The sequence below is a fragment of the Pseudophryne corroboree genome, chromosome 7 (genome assembly GCF_028390025.1).
Source record: "Pseudophryne corroboree isolate aPseCor3 chromosome 7, aPseCor3.hap2, whole genome shotgun sequence".
NCBI lineage: Eukaryota > Metazoa > Chordata > Amphibia > Anura > Myobatrachidae > Pseudophryne > Pseudophryne corroboree.
Window position 1 is genome coordinate 334,066,700 of NC_086450.1, and position 18,156 is coordinate 334,084,855.

The 18,156-nt window shown below is 43.4% G+C and overlaps 1 protein-coding gene and 2 pseudogenes across 1 annotated transcript in view; 1 reads left to right on the plus strand and 2 right to left on the minus strand.

The window, feature by feature from the left end:
• The window catches only part of PDXDC1 (pyridoxal dependent decarboxylase domain containing 1), a 409,736-nt gene that overhangs the window by 189,707 nt on the left and 201,873 nt on the right, over positions 1-18,156 (minus strand). The window lies entirely within an intron of this gene.
• Positions 10,411-10,529, minus strand: LOC134947380 (5S ribosomal RNA; annotated as a pseudogene).
• Positions 11,468-11,586, plus strand: LOC134946427 (5S ribosomal RNA; annotated as a pseudogene).

Sequence of the window (18,156 nt, forward strand, 5' to 3'; positions counted from 1 at the left end):
CCGTATCCATATCTACCCTTTTTTTTCTCTTACCCTCATTATGTCTAATTAAACAAAGAAAAATACTAATACTACCACACCTGCTATGAGCACTCCTAAAACCACAGCTTCTTCACAACAACCCGATAGACAAAGCTCATCTCCACCTGCTTCTCCGCCTGAGATAGATATTGTCCCGAACATTCATGCTGTTCTCACCACCCTGGTTGAGGGAATTAAAATTACCTTTCAGCAGGAACATAAAAGGGCAGTGGATGATTTTAAATCTGATCTGAATGCCCTTGGCACCCGTACAGATGCCCTAGAGACTAAGACTGATGGTACGTTCTGAAATCAGTGACCTCAAAGAGAAGCAGGAGGACCTGGAAAATATGTCAAGGAGGAACAACTTGAGAATCAGAAATATACCAGAATCGCCTCTCCCTCCAGTCTTCCAACTTTCCTTCGAGATTTCTTTAAACACATCCTTCCCGAATTACGAGATGATGAACTGCTTTTGGATAAAGACCCATCGTGCCCTCCGGGCAAAACCATCCGTGGGTCAGCAGCCCAGAGATATCATTACACGGTTACACTATTATCGTACCAAGGAGAAATTGGTCATCGCAACCAGAGATACCCCAAATATCACGTACCAAGATATGACCGTCCAGATATTTCAAGCTCTTGCTCCCCTTACAATTCAAAAGAGGAGGGACCTGCAACCTATCACTAAATATGTCAGCACAATGTGAAATATCGCTGGAACTTTCCATTTCAATTGCAGGTTCTGGCTGACAATACTGTCTGAACAGCCAAGACTTTGGAACAGGGTCAAAAATTGTTAGAGGACTTGGATATTCTTCCGGATTCTTCTCACCCTCGCCCTTCTCACGAGTCTCCCCAACCCCAACGCTGCTAAGTAGAGGGGACAACTCTGCTCCTCCCTGATGTGATATTTCGATATCTGTTTCTGGTGTCTGCTATTTGCCTTGTTTTTTCTCATGTCAATTGATACTATGGGAGTATCTCTCCCCGTTGCGCCTTCACAATGTTATATTCACATTTATGTATTTTCGGTTGCTGTTTTAGTGTTTTTCTATGTACAGGTATTTCCATGAAATGCCTCGGATTTAATCTTTTTTTTTTTTCCTCTCTCCACATACTTATTACTGAGTAGCTAGACCTGTTATGTTTTACCACATTGTCTATTCTGACTGTTTTCTATGTGCTTTTTCCTGATGTTTGGTCTATTAAGGACTGCACTCTTAGCGAGTTGTCTTTGGAAACTGTCTAGAGTACTCTTTCTTACTTCTTCGTTCTAGTTTACTCTGATATTGTTTTTGTTAGGCGGATACGTGATGTTGCATATTTGCTCCTCTTCCCCTCATTTTGTGGTGGAACAGATATGTAACTTCCCTTTTCTCTTTTTCCTCATGTTAATATGCAAATGAGGGCCTCTAGCCCATTTCTTTTCCCAGTTTTATATTGCCCCCCCCCCCCACACACACACACACACACACACACACACACACACACACACACACATATTCACACTCATTTAGCTACCCTTTGTGTTTTTGTGTGAGATATTATTCAGTTACTTCTGTTTTTAGACCCTGTTCTGGGGTCTATTACTTTCAGGGTCTTTTCCTATTTAGGTCTTATTTCTTCTTTTTCTCTTTTCTTACCCCTTCTTTCCTCTCCAAACCCGACCGGTCTCCATTGCCTCAGGTTGTATTCCAGTTTGGGGGTGTGGAAGTTTTTTGCAGCTCTGATTTATTATTATGGGTTTATAGGTCTTTTCTGTAAATGATAATGATCTCAATTCCCCTAGACATCGCACCTTGGTCTTAGGAGCCTGTAGACATGAAAAAGCAGATATAATACTACTACAAGAGACGCACCTAACGGGTGACCATTCTCAATTAAAGAGTAAGCATTTTCCTCAAACTTATTTCGCTTCGGCCTCATGTAAAAAACGGGGGAAGGGGGAGGGGGGAGGGTGACTGTTTTATTTTCTAACCAGGTTCAATTTGTCCTCTCCAAGCTTGCTGCGGACCCAGAGTGCAGGTATCTTATTCTACTGGGTTCAATAGGGATGGAGCAGATAACCTTAGTTAATCTATATGCGCCCAATACCGTTCAAAGTTCTTTTTTTTTTCAAAATTCTTTAAACCAATTGAGAAATTAGCACATTGGCATTTGATTATTGGAGGAGATTTTAACACAGTGATTGATCCCACCCTTGATAAAACCGCCCCATACCCTTTAAAACACTCCCCGGAAGTACTCTGTATGTCTCAAAATCTTGATACCGGCTTAACTATGCTGTCTGTTTTGTATTCCTGACGCCTTAAAAATTCAAATGCTAGGGATTATACGCATTTCTCTGGTCCTCACCAACTCTGTTCTCGTATAGATATGGTTTTCGTCTCTCGAGCCTTTGCTCCCATGGTTATAGCTGCAGGTATTACACCTTTCTCATGGACAGACCATGCGGCTCCCTATATATTGCTTGATTTTCTAGCTTTTTGACATAAATCCCGAACATGCCGTCTAGATGATAGTATTCTGTTGGATCCTTCCATATTTCAAGATATTAAAGCTGCCATTTCCGAGTTTTTTTAGTTTAACATGTCTGATGAGCTTACTAAAGGTGTTATTTGTGACAATGTCTATAATATTTGTCCTATTAAAAACACGTTAAAGGTTAAAGAACACAGTACGCAATTGGCGCAAAAAGTACCGCAAGGGTACGCCCTTAACTATACCTTAAGGAATGTACTTATACTGTAAACATTTGTGCAGTGATAATGTGTAGATGTAATGCAGTGTAACCTTGTTAGCTTAAAAGCTGTATGAGCGACTATGACGCTCTGAGAACCCCTTAGTAATACAATAATCAACCAAATACCGGTCTAAGGTTCTAACGCCTTTAGTGAGAGAATGAACGTTCAAAAAGAATAATACAATACAAGCTATACACTACCAAAATAACATAAAATATCTAACCAAGTAACTAACATATAATACAATAAAGACACAAGTACGTTTAAGGGGAAGGAGAGAGAGAGAGAGAGAGAGAGAGAGAGAGAGAGAGAGAGAGAGAGAGAGAGTGGCTTACAATAACAATAAAGGCAATATGGTTGCAGAGAAACTTACACATGTGAGAAACAATCGCTGCGCAGTTAGTCAATGCTGAGAATCTTTGTGGAGAGAATACTTGAGCTTACCCATACTGGCTGTCCCTATATACACAACCCTACAATACCGCATGGGACAGAAGCTAGACTCCATTTTGGGAAAACTCCCATGATTCCAAAGACTGCAACACATGGTTCAAAGGGGGAGGAGAAAACACCCAGCAGCAGCCATTTTCTACAAACCAACTAATCTTATTCCACATTCCAATCCAACTTCCTAGAACCATCTTATTCAATTTCACATTCCAAACAAACTCAGTATCTCAATAACCTGAGCATATGGTATGCTGGCTATGCTATATGAATCATCACAAGACCAGATCACAATGTAACCACACATATCAGCCTGCCATTGCTACAAGCACATGACTACAGTAACAAAAGGAAGTATGTTTTGACTGCAAGCCTTCAGCAAGATGCATCATGTAAAACTACTATAATCTGTTATAAATCACCATCCATAAATGTATACCAGGAATACTATGCTACAGATTGTCTACTGTTCCAATTCATTACAGATTTCATAGAGTATTATCACCAACACATAACAATCACACAACTGCACAAGCCTCATTAACCTTAAGCCATTTGTATCTCCACTAACTATTCAATACCAATCATTTCACAACTACTTTAAACTATTCTATGCCAATCAGCCATGTGGATTCAATACTTAGCCTTTCGCTTGGAGCCTGGTGATAAGCAAGCCATTTCTTCTGGATGCCAGCTTGGTTCTGAGTGTAGCTACAGTACATCTGTTCTCTGAGATCACAAGCAACTGAACTCTGACCTCTTCTCTTAGCCAGGAACTACTTTCCGGTTTGACTAGTTCCTGGGGGAGGGGTCTCTCTTGCTTTGTATATGCTGATCAGGTTCAGCCCTGAAATCTGCCAAAAGGGTTGTCTTCAGTTCCCTGTTCACTGCATTGTTCTAACAAAGTGATTTGTAGCTTTTATACATATAATCATAACTATCCGCAGCAATGTCCCACAACTTCACAACAAGTATCAAATTAATCTACACACCAATCTGCTTGTTTCAATATTAAACATGACGGGTGTATCTGGTTCTGTTCAAATAATACACATTCATGACATTAATTCATTAGCTAATTTTAAATCTCCATGATGTCTGGTGCTTGATATTATTATAATTATGTACTGTATGAAATAAGTGTCGAATCCATCTCTGTGCCACGTCCGTGTAAATGCGTGTGTTACCATATATTGCTGTGCTCGCTACGCATATTTGCAAGTATAGCGACTTAAATGTGTGCAGTTTGTATGTTCTCTTTATGTAATATTTTTGACTTTGACATTTGGGAAGCCCATAAAGCTACGATAAGAGGTAAACTTATTAGTACAGCATCTTTCCGTCGTAAACAAGCTCAGAAAGAAATATCTGATTTAGAGCTGGAAATCTCTTCACTTCTTAATCAACACAAACAACACCTCTCCTCAGCGTTGTTGGTTCAAATGAATTTGCTCAATGGTAAACTCAGTACTATCTTATCATGTAAATTAGCATATATATATTAAAGAGACTTCAACAAAAATACTATGATAAAGCGGACAAAACAGATTCGGTTCTAGCGAGTAAACTTAGATAAAAAAGGGTGTCCAGTTTGATCCATAAAATCAAAGGACGCGACTTGGGAATAAGAGTTTATGATCCTATATGCATAGTGTCTGAGTTCCATTCTTATTACCAGAATTTATATAATTTAACTAATTCTTCGTCTCCACATAGCCTGTCAGAGGCTACTTATTTGTCCGCCTTCTTTTCTAGTGAGTTACTTCCTCGACTTAGTGAACAGCAGTTACTGGGATTGAATGCAGACATCTCAGAAGAAGAAACTGTAGCTGTCATTAAGGGACTCAAATCTTCCTCTGCACCGGGTCCTGATGGGTTTACCCCCCAATATTATAATAAACTTGTCCTCATCCTTACCCCTTTTTTAAAAGTTTTCTTTAATGACCTGCTCGATGGTGCTTCTTTTGCCCCTTTAACCTCTTTGGCCAATATAGTTGTCACACCAAAGACAGGACGGGACCCAGAATTAGTTACCAATTATCACCCTATTTCACTGTTGAACGTAGACATTAAACTCTATGCAAAAGTGTTGGCGAATAGATTGGGACCGTTACTTCCTTCGCTAGTCCACCCAGACCAAGTTGGTTTTAAAACCGTCCATCAAGCTTTTGATAACACTCGCCGCACGATCGATTTGATCCATGCTATTCATAGGCAGAAAGTGCCGGCCATGGTCCTGGGATTGGACTCCGAGAAGGCATTCGATCAGATTCATTGGGCCTTTATGTTTCATACCCTCCAAAATGTAGGTTTAGACGATCATTTTCTACAGGGAATCTCTGCTCTTTATGATAAACCCAGATCAACTGTGATGGCCAACGGGATAGCTTCCTCTCCTTTCTTGATTTCTAACCGGACTCCTCAGGGATGCCCCCTATCCCCCCTTATTTTTGCTCTGACTATTGAACCGCTAGAAGCTTGTATTCGCGCTAATTCAAATATTAAAGGTATTAAGATAGGTTCCACCGAGCATAAAATTGCTCTGTACGCAGATGATGTCCTACTCACGATATCGGACCCAGCGTACTCCCTTCCGCATTTATTTAGAGAAATTGAAAAATATGAAATACTCTCAGGTTATAAAATTAATCAGCAAAAGACTGAGGTCCTCGACTTTTATATCCCTCAAATGGTTAAAGCTTCTCTTGAACTATCCTTCCAATTTGTTTGGAATAGACGCCACCTGTCCTATTTAGGGATTTCAATTACCAAAAATTATTGGCAACTTTATCAAGCAAATTATCCAAAAGTGTTAGCTCAGTTTCAGAGGGACCTTAAGGACTGAGGAGGATTTCATATCTCATGGATTGGGCGGGTCAATAACATTAAAATTAATTTATTGCCGAGATTACGCTTATCTTTTCCAAACACTACCGATTCGTGTGACTCCTTGTATCTTCAAGTTTCTTCAACACAATATAATGAAATTCATCTGGTGTAAAAAAAAAGGCCTAGAGTAAAACGCTCAGTTATCCTCAGACACACCTCAGAGGGCGGCTTGGGTGTCCCCAATTTCAAATCTTACTATTTGGCAGCTAATTTGGCGCAGTGTATTTTATAGAATACCCCTAACTCTGAATGAATTTGGGTAGTGATAGAATCTAAAGCCCTTAACATACACACGGTTTCGTCTTTGTGGTGGCTTCCTAGGTTGACCCGCCCTAAATCAGTTGCCGGTAATCCTATTGTATCCCATACTTTAGATGTTTGGGACTCGGCTAATAAACAGTTTGATTTAGCACCATATCCAAGTCCTCTGGTTCCTCTGTTTGATAACCCCAGCTTTTGCCCTGGATGTTCTGCTGCATTTGCTTAATGGCACAATAGTGGAATCAGACTACTTAATGAGTTCACCCGAACCCTGTCCTTTCTGACATTCACTGAGATTCAGGCTAAACACTCGATTCTGCAAAAAAATGTTTTTCAATACTTACAAATTCGACATTTTCATTCCTCATTTGCCGCAAGACTTACCTCTAGACCTCTATCTCCTTTTGAAATTTTGGTCTTCCGTAAGGCACCCACTAAAGTGCTCATTTCCACTTTATATACGTTACTCTCTCCCCATTCTTTGGACACTAGGGATTCACATGAAAGAGCTTGGGAGTTGGACTTTGGTGAAACTCTTGACACAGATGACTGGTCTGAAATTTACTCCTACCTTGCTTCTAGTTCTATTTGTGTTAGATTGAAAGAAAATGCATACAAATTAGTCTATAGGTGGTATTACGTCCCCACTAGACTTAATAAAATGCACCCGGTGGTCTCCCGATTATGTTGGCATTGTACACCAGCGGACGGCTCTTTTTTCCATATCTGGTGGGCTTGCCCGAAATTAATTCCATTATGGAAAGAAGTTGCAACTCTAGTCGGTTCAATTTTGTCACTCCAGATACCTTTTAATGCCAAATACTTTCTTCTTTCAATGGGTGTTCCAGATGCGTCCCGCCACCAGAATAAGTTATATACCCACATAGTCCTAGCGGCACGGTGCTGCATAGCGTGCTTGTGGAGGACTTGCGAACCCCCTAAACTGGTTGAGATTATTGCCAAAATCTGGTATATGCATGCGATGGAATATATCACAAGCACACTTAAAGGTTCCGCCCACTCATTTCTGAAAGTCTGGGAACCCTGGACCTCTTATTTCAATGTCACACCTGCGTTTATGTGATTAATTCCTGACCTAGTGACCTATGTTTACTCTTACCTATTTTAGGTCTCTACACTTATCTAGATGAGATTTCGACCAGTCGGGTTACCCCCCTTATCCCCTCCCCTCCCTTCTAACTTTTCATACCTACTTCTGCTCTCCCAACTTTTTTCTTTCTCTATTTTTTTTTTGTCTTTGTTTGTCTCTCTTTCAAATGGTTTGCCATTCTTCCAATACAAAAAATATAAAGGAGATAATTATTTATGGTTTCTTTACTGCAGTGATCGTTCTTTATTCTCCAACAAATATTCATGTCTATAATTAGCCTCTTATACGCATATTGTCTTGTGTCATGGCATTATTTTGTTGTGTGTTATCTCGAGGCCTCTGTGAAGGTAAGTTTTCTAACTATGTATATCATCTTGCCAATAAAATTTGTTTATATAAAAAAAAAAACTACTAACATTACTGGAGATGTTTGGTGGCCTTTGATTATAAAGTCACCAAGGAATATCTTGCAGCATGCAATACTTGTGGTAGAAATAAAAGCCCTTATTTATCAATGAGTGATACATTTCACTGTGCGTGATAAATTGCATCAGCCAATCGCTCCTAACTTCCATGTCATAGGCTGTGTTTGAAAAATGGCAGTTAGGAACTGGTTGGCTGGTGCAATTTATCACTCACAGTGAAAATTATCACTCGTTGATAAATAAGGGCAAAGGTTCTAAGAAGCAGACCATCAGGACAGTTTATGGCTGTGCCTATGACACCTTGGACACATCTCTGCATAGTCTTTATAGAAGAACTATATCCCTCTGAAAGATATAGGTGTGTATGTACTAAGTTCTGGAGAGAGATAAAGTGGTCAGAGATAAAGAACCAACCAACTCTTAACTGTCGTTTTTCAAACACAACTTGTAACATGGCTGTTAGGAGCTGATTGGCTGGTACTTTAGGGTAGATGTATGACGTTATGGGGGGAATTGGTATCAGTGCACGAAATGTGCACTGATTCCGTTTCCCCCCATGTATTAATGTGGCAGTGTGTGCCAAGTGACGGGCGCATTATCGGCGATGCTGTGTCAGTAGCAATCTTCCCTTTGGGGGTGTCTTCAGAGAGGAGGAGGCTCGTGTGCATTCTTCTCCTGGTCCCCCACCCCTCTCTGGCAGCGCTTCTTGACTCTGGGCACTGGGGGGAGCCTAGCACTGTCCCAGAGTCTAGTGCACATGCGCAGGTCTCGGCCCAGCAATGTACCTACTGCACATGTGCAAAACACCGGGAAAATGGTCGCAGTGGCATTTTCCCAGTGATTTCTGCAGTGCAGCTGCTACGCCACAGGACTCCGGAGTGTAAATACACACTGCACCCATTATAAATATGCAGTGCTCTCCCTTTATCTCCGTCCACTTTATCCCTCTCCTGAGCTTGGTACATTAACCCCATAATATCATATGGGTTGTGGTGAACTGTGGGCCCATTGCTGGCTTCTTTAATCTGCTGGGTAAATCCGAAGACGCAGCATTGGATCATTGTTCAAAGCCTCAAACATCCACCGCAAAACAAAGGTGCCAAGGCCAGAATCTGCATTGGAAGACGCAGTCTCCAGCTTCGGCACACCACCAAACCAGAGGCAACACGCCTCTGTTTTCAGCACCGGTCCCCTTCTCCTGTGCAGAACACTGCAACCAGGGACGCAGTAACATCACGGCACATGCGCACTTTGGCCCAGTTACAACCAAATCGGGACTGCATTCAGGCCTGAATCACCCTGTGCCACCAAAATGAGTGACTTGTACCTCTAATAGGTTCACCATCAGTACAGGTAATAGCACCTGTATTTATGCAGAATATATTCCGGCTCACCATTTGTTTGTACATTTTGAAGTGCTTTGTATGAAGTACAATATTGACCTTTCATTCTTATATGCCTATCAACCCCAAACCAATGTACAGATGGAATGGACCAGTCAGATTCTGGAACAATTCCTCATGTGTTTTGTCTCACGACAATTGGTTTGAATACTTGGCATAGTCTCGGTTTGCTTGAAACATTGTGATACATTCTTCATCTAAGGTCTGCCCAGTTTTTTGTGTGTATGGGTATAACCTAAAGCATAGTGCATTTACCCTCTTGTAACATTCAGTATAGAGTTAACAGAAATTTGGTTTGGTTCCGCACAGGAAAAATGTGGTAATGATGAACATAGATTAATACACAGATTGTAGAAAACTGTTCAGGGAATGACCAACGATACTAAGTTTAAATTTAAAGATTCTTAATGAAGACATCTAAATAATTATTTGAGTTGGTGGTGCTCCCAGAGTCAGTAATGGTTAAGCAAAGAGAAGAAAAAAGAAAGACTCTGTGTTGGGGCACGCTTAGAAATTTGAAATAAGTTTATTAAAACTTAACATTTAATTAATAACGAATAAAAGTAATGAGGAGTTTGATACAAAAAAATTGTTCAAGAACACAAAGTAAACATATATATTGACAGAAATCAGGATAAGCCTGATACAAAATTATGGGCACCTGTGGTGAAAAATATACTGACAAACATAAAAAATTACAAAAAATTAATATTATTAAGGTGCCTGAGTTAATCAAAATTCAAAATTGGAGTAGAGGTAAATGATATGTACATATAATCACCGCAGTGATAATTGTAGGTAAGCACCTAGTCTAAAACCTCATGAGAATAGATGAGAGGCACAAAGGTTCATAATTGAAATGTCAAATGACTGAGGGTAATCACCTGGTAGAGATTCTGTTTGCTAAAAGGCTAGATCCTTATAGATAACAAAGCATTTAAGATAAAAGTATGATTATTAAAGATACAAAAGAGCATTGATAAATAAGCCTAAAGGCAAAGCCAATTGTAGATAAATAGAAGGTTTGCGGGAAAGTTGGATAAGGAATAGGTAAGTTTCAGAAGTTGCTCTAACACTTCTGCTGTTTGTGATCAGAGGTCACAATCTTACTGCACCTGATATTCCCAAGAGGTCACCCTACTAGGTACTGATCAGGCTTATCAGCGCTTAGCTTCCAAGGTCGGATGAGATTGGGCGTTGCTGCTGAAATATGGCAGTAATAAACACTAGGACACAAATGAGAGAGTGTAATGAGTAGTGAGCAACAAGGTACTTCTGCTGTCCAGTTTCTAGCGCAGATTCTCTGTTGCTGTGAGCATTGCAGAGAGTGGTCTCGCATCTGGATGAGAGGGTACTAAAAATAGAAGTGAGATATGCTCAGAATAGGGAGGAAACCCTGCCTTCTGCTGTCCACTGTCTTATATAGATATATAGCGGACAGTGGATGAGAGAGGTGGGTTAGGCTTACCTATTGAAAAAAAGGGTGGTGGGAAAATTAGAAGAAGGAGAAGAAATGGTAATGTGGTGAGATCACAAATTAACAAAAAATTAAGTAAATTATGAAATAAAACAATCATGAAATCAACGATTAATTGGAAAAAGGAAAGTAAACACAGGCTGCATGGTAAAGGCTTACCAAAATGGGTATAAGACCCTGTTTATGCAGAAAGGATTCTGCAAAAAAGTATTACATTTAAAAGGAAATACCAGAAAATGGTTTAGAACAATAATTAAGGATCAAAAATAGCAAACATGGAAAAAAACAATATTGATTATATATCAGTATCAGTTAAATAACTGGAGTCCAAATGGGCACATACAATACCAGGGAGTCCCAAAAGTGATCTGAGCTAGAAAGAGTTCAGCATCACTGAGCACAGACGGACCGTTTCACCAGGGTGGCTTGTTCACTGTGTCAGGGCATAAGGAAAAAGCTGCTGTATTTAAGGCAGAGGAGGGAGGGAACTGGGAGGGCTTAACATCACTAGGGATTCCGATTGGTGGAAGTCCATAGTGACATCACCCTCATTTTAAATAGGGAATTGTGCTGATGAAAAAAAGGGAAACATCAAAGACATCAAAAACAGCAGAAGGCTGGCGAATGTTCTTACACCTTGTTGCTCACTACTCATTACACTCTCTCATTTGTGTCCTAGTGTTTATTACTGCCATATTTCAGCAGCAACGCCCAATCTCATCCGACCTTGAAAGCTAAGCGCTGATAAGCCTGATCAGTACCTAGTAGGGTGACCTCTTGGGAATATCAGGTGCAGTAAGATTGTGACCTCTGATCACAAACAACAGAAGTGTTAGAGCAACTTCTGAAACTTACCTATTCCTTATCCAACTTTCCCGCAAACCTTCTATTTATCTACAATTGGCTTTGCCTTTAGGCTTATTTATCAATGCTCTTTTGTATCTTTAATAATCATACTTTTATCTTAAATGCTTTGTTATCTATAAGGATCTAGCCTTTTAGTAAACAGAATCTCTACCAGGTGATTACCCTCAGTCATTTGACATTTCAATTATGAACCTTTGTGCCTCTCATCTATTCTCATGAGGTTTTAGACTAGGTGCTTACCTACAATTATCACTGCGGTGATTATATGTACATATCATTTACCTCTACTCCAATTTTGAATTTTGATTAACTCAGGCACCTTAATAATATTAATTTTTTGTATTTTTTTATGTTTTTCAGTATATTTTTCACCACAGGTGCCCATAATTTTGTATCAGGCTTATCCTGATTTCTGTCAATATATATGTTTACTTTGTGTTCTTGAACAATTTTTTTGTATCAAACTCCTCATTACTTTTATTCGTTATTAATTAAATGTTAAGTTTTAATAAACTTATTTCAAATTTCTAAGCGTGCCCCAACACAGAGTCTTTCTTTTTTCTTCTCTTTGCTTAAACATTCAGATATTGCAGGTATGGGTTGCCTCTCCCAAAAGCAATTGGAGGGAGGTGCAGGTTTCTTTCAACCAGCCTTTCTCCTTCATCCACTAGGGGCCACTGGAGTGTACAATGGGGATATAGTAGGCAGTAACTGGGAGCTGGCACTTTAAATTTAAAACCATGTGACAAGCTCCTCCCCTACTATGTCCCCCCTCCAAGCCAGTCTTATTTTAGTGCCCAAGGGAGCTGGTTTACTCTTGGGACTTCTCTGAAGAATTTTTTTTTAATTATTTTATTTTTCTTTCTTGCATGCACAGACTGACAGCTCTGCCACTGCCAGTCTGCTCCGCGGGAGCTGCCAGCGGGGTCCCATCGCAGCTGCGTGCGGCTCGGGATGGGCCCCGGCTGAAGGAGACAGAGCTCTCCGGAGACTGGCCGGACACCGCTGCGTGCGGCGCGTGTCGGGGCCGCTCCGTCGGCAGAAGATACTGGCAGCACGGCAGCGGTGAGTATAAGCGGCCGGACACCGCTGCGTGCGGCGCGTGTCGGGGCCACTCCATCAAACAACAGCAGCAGCGGTGAGTAGAAACTTTACTTTGATCTATAGACCCGTATTCAAATTTGAATAATTTATACAGCGACCTGGTTCAGAACCCACTCTGACCCAGCTCTAGTCTCCGGCGGCATCACTCCCTCCGCTCAGCGTAGCTCACAGAGTCGGCGGGGGGATACTTAGGACGCCTAGCAAGTTTAAATCAGGCGCCATTGGGGGAGGCGGAGCTTACTCCCGCTCTCGACACAGAGAACCAGTGGTCCCCCGCTGCCCGCTCTGGTCTCCGGCTCGCTCCCCCTGCACATAGATCTCCGCTCAGCACCGCTCACAGAGCCGGCGCGGGGATACTCGGGGGCGCCTAGCAAGTTTAAATCTGGCTCCATCACGGGGGGCGGAGCTTACTCCCACTCTCGGTTTCCTTACAGCGGAACAGAGAGCCAGTGGTCCACCCGCCGCCGCCCCCCCCCTGCTGGTCTCCGGCCGCGGCATGCGGCACACAGATCCCTGCTCAGAGCCGGCGCGGGGATACTCGGGGCGCCTAGCAAGTTTAAATCCGGCGCCATTACGGGGGGCGGAGCTTAATCCCGCACTGTACTGCTGGGCTCAGCGCGTGCTGGCAGCCGTTCTGCAACGCTGCAGCACGGAGAAAGAGGGAATCGGAGGCACAGTGAGACATTTGTAGCTGGTAAGTTGTGTGCTAAATCTGCACTATAAAGTGCAGGATTGATTGGGCTGCTGTGATTGCGCTTCTCCGTTCCTCCCCCCCCCCCCTTCTGCCTATTGCTGTATTTGTGTGGGGGAGGGTGACAGGTGCTAGGTGCTGCCAGGGATGGAAAGAGATCCAAGACAGCGCAGAAGTTTTTACAATGTCAGAACCCACACTAATGCTCTATATCAGGGCCTGTTACGCTCACTGAATATTTACAGTAAAATAGCAATACAAGCTTCCACCAAAATTTATTATAACAGAGACATCCAGGTACAGACCTGGGTTCTCGTCCCACATATCTTCACCTTGCCACATTCAATTTCCCCCGGCTTTACTCACAAGCTGGCCGCCATTTTGGGCAACCAGTGGAGCTTTCAAGAAACATGTTTTTCACCTGTTCTTACTAAATTAGCAGTACATACAGGGCGGGTAATGACTTCCCTTTATTATTCCTTTGTTTCACTTCGTAATAATACTGTTTGTAATTTGGGGAATGTGTGTGGCATCAGACGAATAGCCACTGTGGCTCGGTACGCTAATAGCGGGGAAATCTGAACAGAAACGTGCCTGTTACTGCACGATATAGTACAGAGAGTACATAGGGCTACACTTCTTTAACCCACCTTTTCTCTTGTCGTTTAACTAAACGTAACACAGTCAGAGAATTCCCTATTCAGTGTGTATTGTGCGGTGGAGACATTTAATTAGCCCTCAACGCAGCTGCAATGCACTCCTGTTTGAACAGCTCAGCTTATGCAGGTAAGGTCTCTGTTAACCAGAGACACCATCCGTCATTTCTCCTTCCCAGGTTTCTAGATGGAAGGTTGCTATCCTCACTGTTGCACCAATCTGCGGATGCGGGACCTCTCTTCGGGGAGGCGATAGATGTCCAGGATGCTGATGACGTCGGTTTTCTATGGAGTCTGAACCAGTATCTCAGGATATCGAGGCGCTTTGTACAGCAATTTGTCTAATGCTGCAGATAAAGGAGTCAGAACTAGACACTTCACATTCCTCGGAGTTCAGCGACTTTTCCAGTTTCGGATAAGCTGGATATGCTCCGGTCGGCGGCCTGGAAACATCCGAATGCACAATTTCAGGTATCAAACAATGTTTGTTTTCCTATCCTTTCCCCGCAGACAGCAGGAAACGCCCTCTCCAATGGTATGCCCCTCGATGTACTGCCGGTCCAAGAAGCTGCAGGTTCCTGGTGCAACCTTGCTGAAGGAACCATCTGAGAGAAATAGGCGGCGGCAGGGGTTCTACCTTGTCCGATGCAGGTAGGTTGTGGAACAATTGCTGCGACCGTGACAGGCGGATATTGAATCCTAGTGGGCAGCAGAGGCGTAGTTCTTTACGGGCCTGGTTGGGAAGGATCTTCCTGCCTGGATTTCTCAGACCATTGGGGGTAAGTCCACTTTTCTTTCCCCTACTGCTGCTCCAGCTCCAAGATGGACCTATACCGGTCTTTCCTTTTGACCTTTCCGTGCCCCTTCCAGGTTTCGAGTCCATGACAGGGGCGGTATCTCCGTCACCAAGGGATCTCGAAGTAAGAGGCAGAGGTTCAACATCCTCTGACCAGTCTAATTGTAGGCCCTCCAACACCCACCACAGGTCGGGCCTCCCTCCCACCTGGGAGATCCCAGGGTGTGCGTATGTCTGTGGTTTTTTCTGGGAGGTCTCGGTATGCTTGGGTTAGGTTTCTCATCACAGGTGGTTACATACTCGATTTTGGAGTCCAACCGCCTCAGTGGTTGCTCGCCACGGGTTTGTCGGTTTTCGCCGACAAGAGTCGTACTGCAGACGGCGTTACAGATGCCCGAAGCCAGATGGCTCGGCCAGGCCTATTCTAAACTTAAAATCCCTTCAGTCTGTGATTGCTAGTTTGGAGCAAAAACGGGTTTAGGCGTCCTTAATCATCAGGGATGCCTGTTTACTGGTTCCCCTTGGCCTTCCTCATTGGGCTTTTCTACGATTCGTAGTACAGGATACTCATTTCCACTTTCAGACCTTTCCGTTCGGTCTCTCTTCCGCTCCCACAGTCTTCATGAAGGTCACAGCATGGCCCTACTTCAAAGGCAGGGAGTGACGTTTGTTCCTTAGCTGGACAATCCACTACTGGAGACCCATTCTGCAGATCGGTTGCTCTGAATATCTGGAGGATCCAGGATCTTCTCGTACAGTTTTCTGTTTTTAGAGATGGTTCTCAACATGGTCAGTCAGAGGATTTTTACTTCCTCGGGACCAGTTCCCCTCTCTTCAGCCAAGTGCGGCGCTGAGAGAGGTCACCTGCATCCTCCTCTGTGCAGAGGACAACAATCTTCATTCCACAAGCCGCCAGGTCGGGCATCCGGGAGAGTGGACATTCCCCGGAGTTTCGTCAGCTGATCCGCGGTTGGTAGAGTCCTCGCATCGACCTCAGGGCGTTCCGACTGTCTCTTCACCTACCCCTTTACTACTTTCGGACGAGGGCCCTGGTGGTAGTAGCCGTGGATGCCCTCACGGCTCCTTAGTCCTTCTGGTTAGTCTATATTTCTTCCTTTCCTGTTACTACCTCAATTTCTGCAACGCATCAAGGGAGACTGCGTGCTAGTCCTCCCGGGGACGCAAGCTTGGCCGCGCAGGAGTTGGAAATCCACCCTGCACCTGTTGTCAGTTGCGGAACCTTGGCTCCTACCTCTGCGGGACTGTTTACTTCAACAGGGTCCTTTTCTTTGTTCAGTCTTACACAGGTTTCGTTTAATAGCGCGGCTGTTCACGAGACCTTCTCAGAAGGACGGAGTTCCCTCATTCGGTTATACCTACTAGGCTCCGATTTCGGAAGTCAGTTACCTCGCCTCATTTTTACCACTTTGGGAAACTTTATGTGGCTTGGTGTGGAAGACGAGGGTTTTTGTCCCTTCGGTTTTTTATTTAGCCGCCTTCTTTGGTTTCTCCGGGTGGTTTTTCTCGGCTGCGTTTCAACTAGGTTTACCTGAGTTTCAGGTCTCTGCTCTTTCGGCTTTCTTCCAAAGGATATTAGCCTGGCTGCCGAAAGTTCGGACTTTCTTGCAGGGAGTTCTCTAACAGCAACCCCCATTTGCGACCTCCGGCAGCACCAGGGAACCTCAGACTGGTTGGTGGAGATGGATTATCTCACTTGGAAGGTGGTCCTTCTTCTGGCCCCTGGCCTCGGCCAGATGGGTGTCAAAGCTTGGATCTCTCTCTTTCCCTCGTCGGCCTTCTTGTCTGACATTAAATAAGGATACGGCTGAGCTTCATCCTCAGCGGTCGTTTCTTCCAGGGGTGATGCCCGCTTTTCATATAACTCTGACACTTGTGTTTTCAACACTCTTGGTGACTTCACCGGATTCGTGACCTTTGGATGTTGTCAGGGCGCTCCGACTCTCTGTATAGAGGCCTTCAGCTATTCGACAATCTGATTTCTTCTTGAGTCTGTACAATGCTCCCGTACTGAATGGCCGGGGTCCCGGCAGACGTTGGCCCATTGGATACATCTGACCATCAGACAGACTTATTTGGCGATTGCTCGAGAGCATCCGTCTTCCATTTTGGCGCACTCCACGCGCTCTGGGGGACCTTCGGGGGCAGCCGCCCACAGGGTTTCCGTGAATACTTTATGTGGCAATGCCGCTATACGTTTGTCACGTTTTACAGATTTGACTTTGTTGCGGCCTCTGTGTCACAGTTTGGCCGAGCGGTTTTGCAGGACTCTCAGCGCTCTCCCTCCCGTCTTGGGAGCTTTGGGACGTCCCCATTGTACACTCCAGTGGCCCCTAGTGGATGAAGGAGAAATCAGGATTTTGGTACTTACCGATAAATCCCTTTCTCCGATTCCACAGGGCCACTGGACGCCCACCCAGCGCTGTTTCCTCCTATACTTATCGGGTTGCATGTCACTGTGTGACTGCACGTTTTGTTCATATTACCCTCTCACTATGTTTCTAGATTTCCTTGGTGTTATCTTGTCCTAGTTGGCTTAGCGAACCTCCTCTACTTTACCGTTGGTCTTTTCCAGCTCTCCTCGGGCACAGTTTTAACTAGACTGGCTTGGAGTGGGGACATAGTAGGGGAGGAGCTTGTCACATGGTTTTGAATTTAAAGTGCCAGCTCCCAGTTACTGCCTACTATATCCCCATTGTACACTCCAGTGGCCCCTGTGGAATCGGAGAAAGGGATTTATCGGTAAGTACCAAAATCCTGATTTCAGTTTTACAAATTTGCTGACCTGCCCAGAAATGCTGCCAAGGCCTAAATGTAATAGTCTGTGAGTTGTGGGCAGAGACAAGATCTCCGGATTTTGCTATTAAATTAAAGTAATGATAGTTTAAAAGGCAAAACCAGGTACGTTTTGCCTTTAAAAAACTGCTGCTTTAAATCTATTGTCTAAATTGACAAAATCTCACCATTACTGGCACCTTGCAGGCTATTATATTTACATCAAAATAGGAGATAATGAGCTTCTCTGCAGGAGAAAATACACAGTCAGGATTTTAGTCGCAAGTCATCTTTATCATTTTGATGATGATGAGTGGTCTTTTCGTATTATTATTATTATCCTTTATTTATATGACTCCACAAGGGATCCGCCACGATCATTACACAGTACTGTTTTTAATATTTTAAAAAATGGCGTTCATCGCTGGCACTTGTCAGAGAAGTAGAGAGCATGGCTGGGCCCAG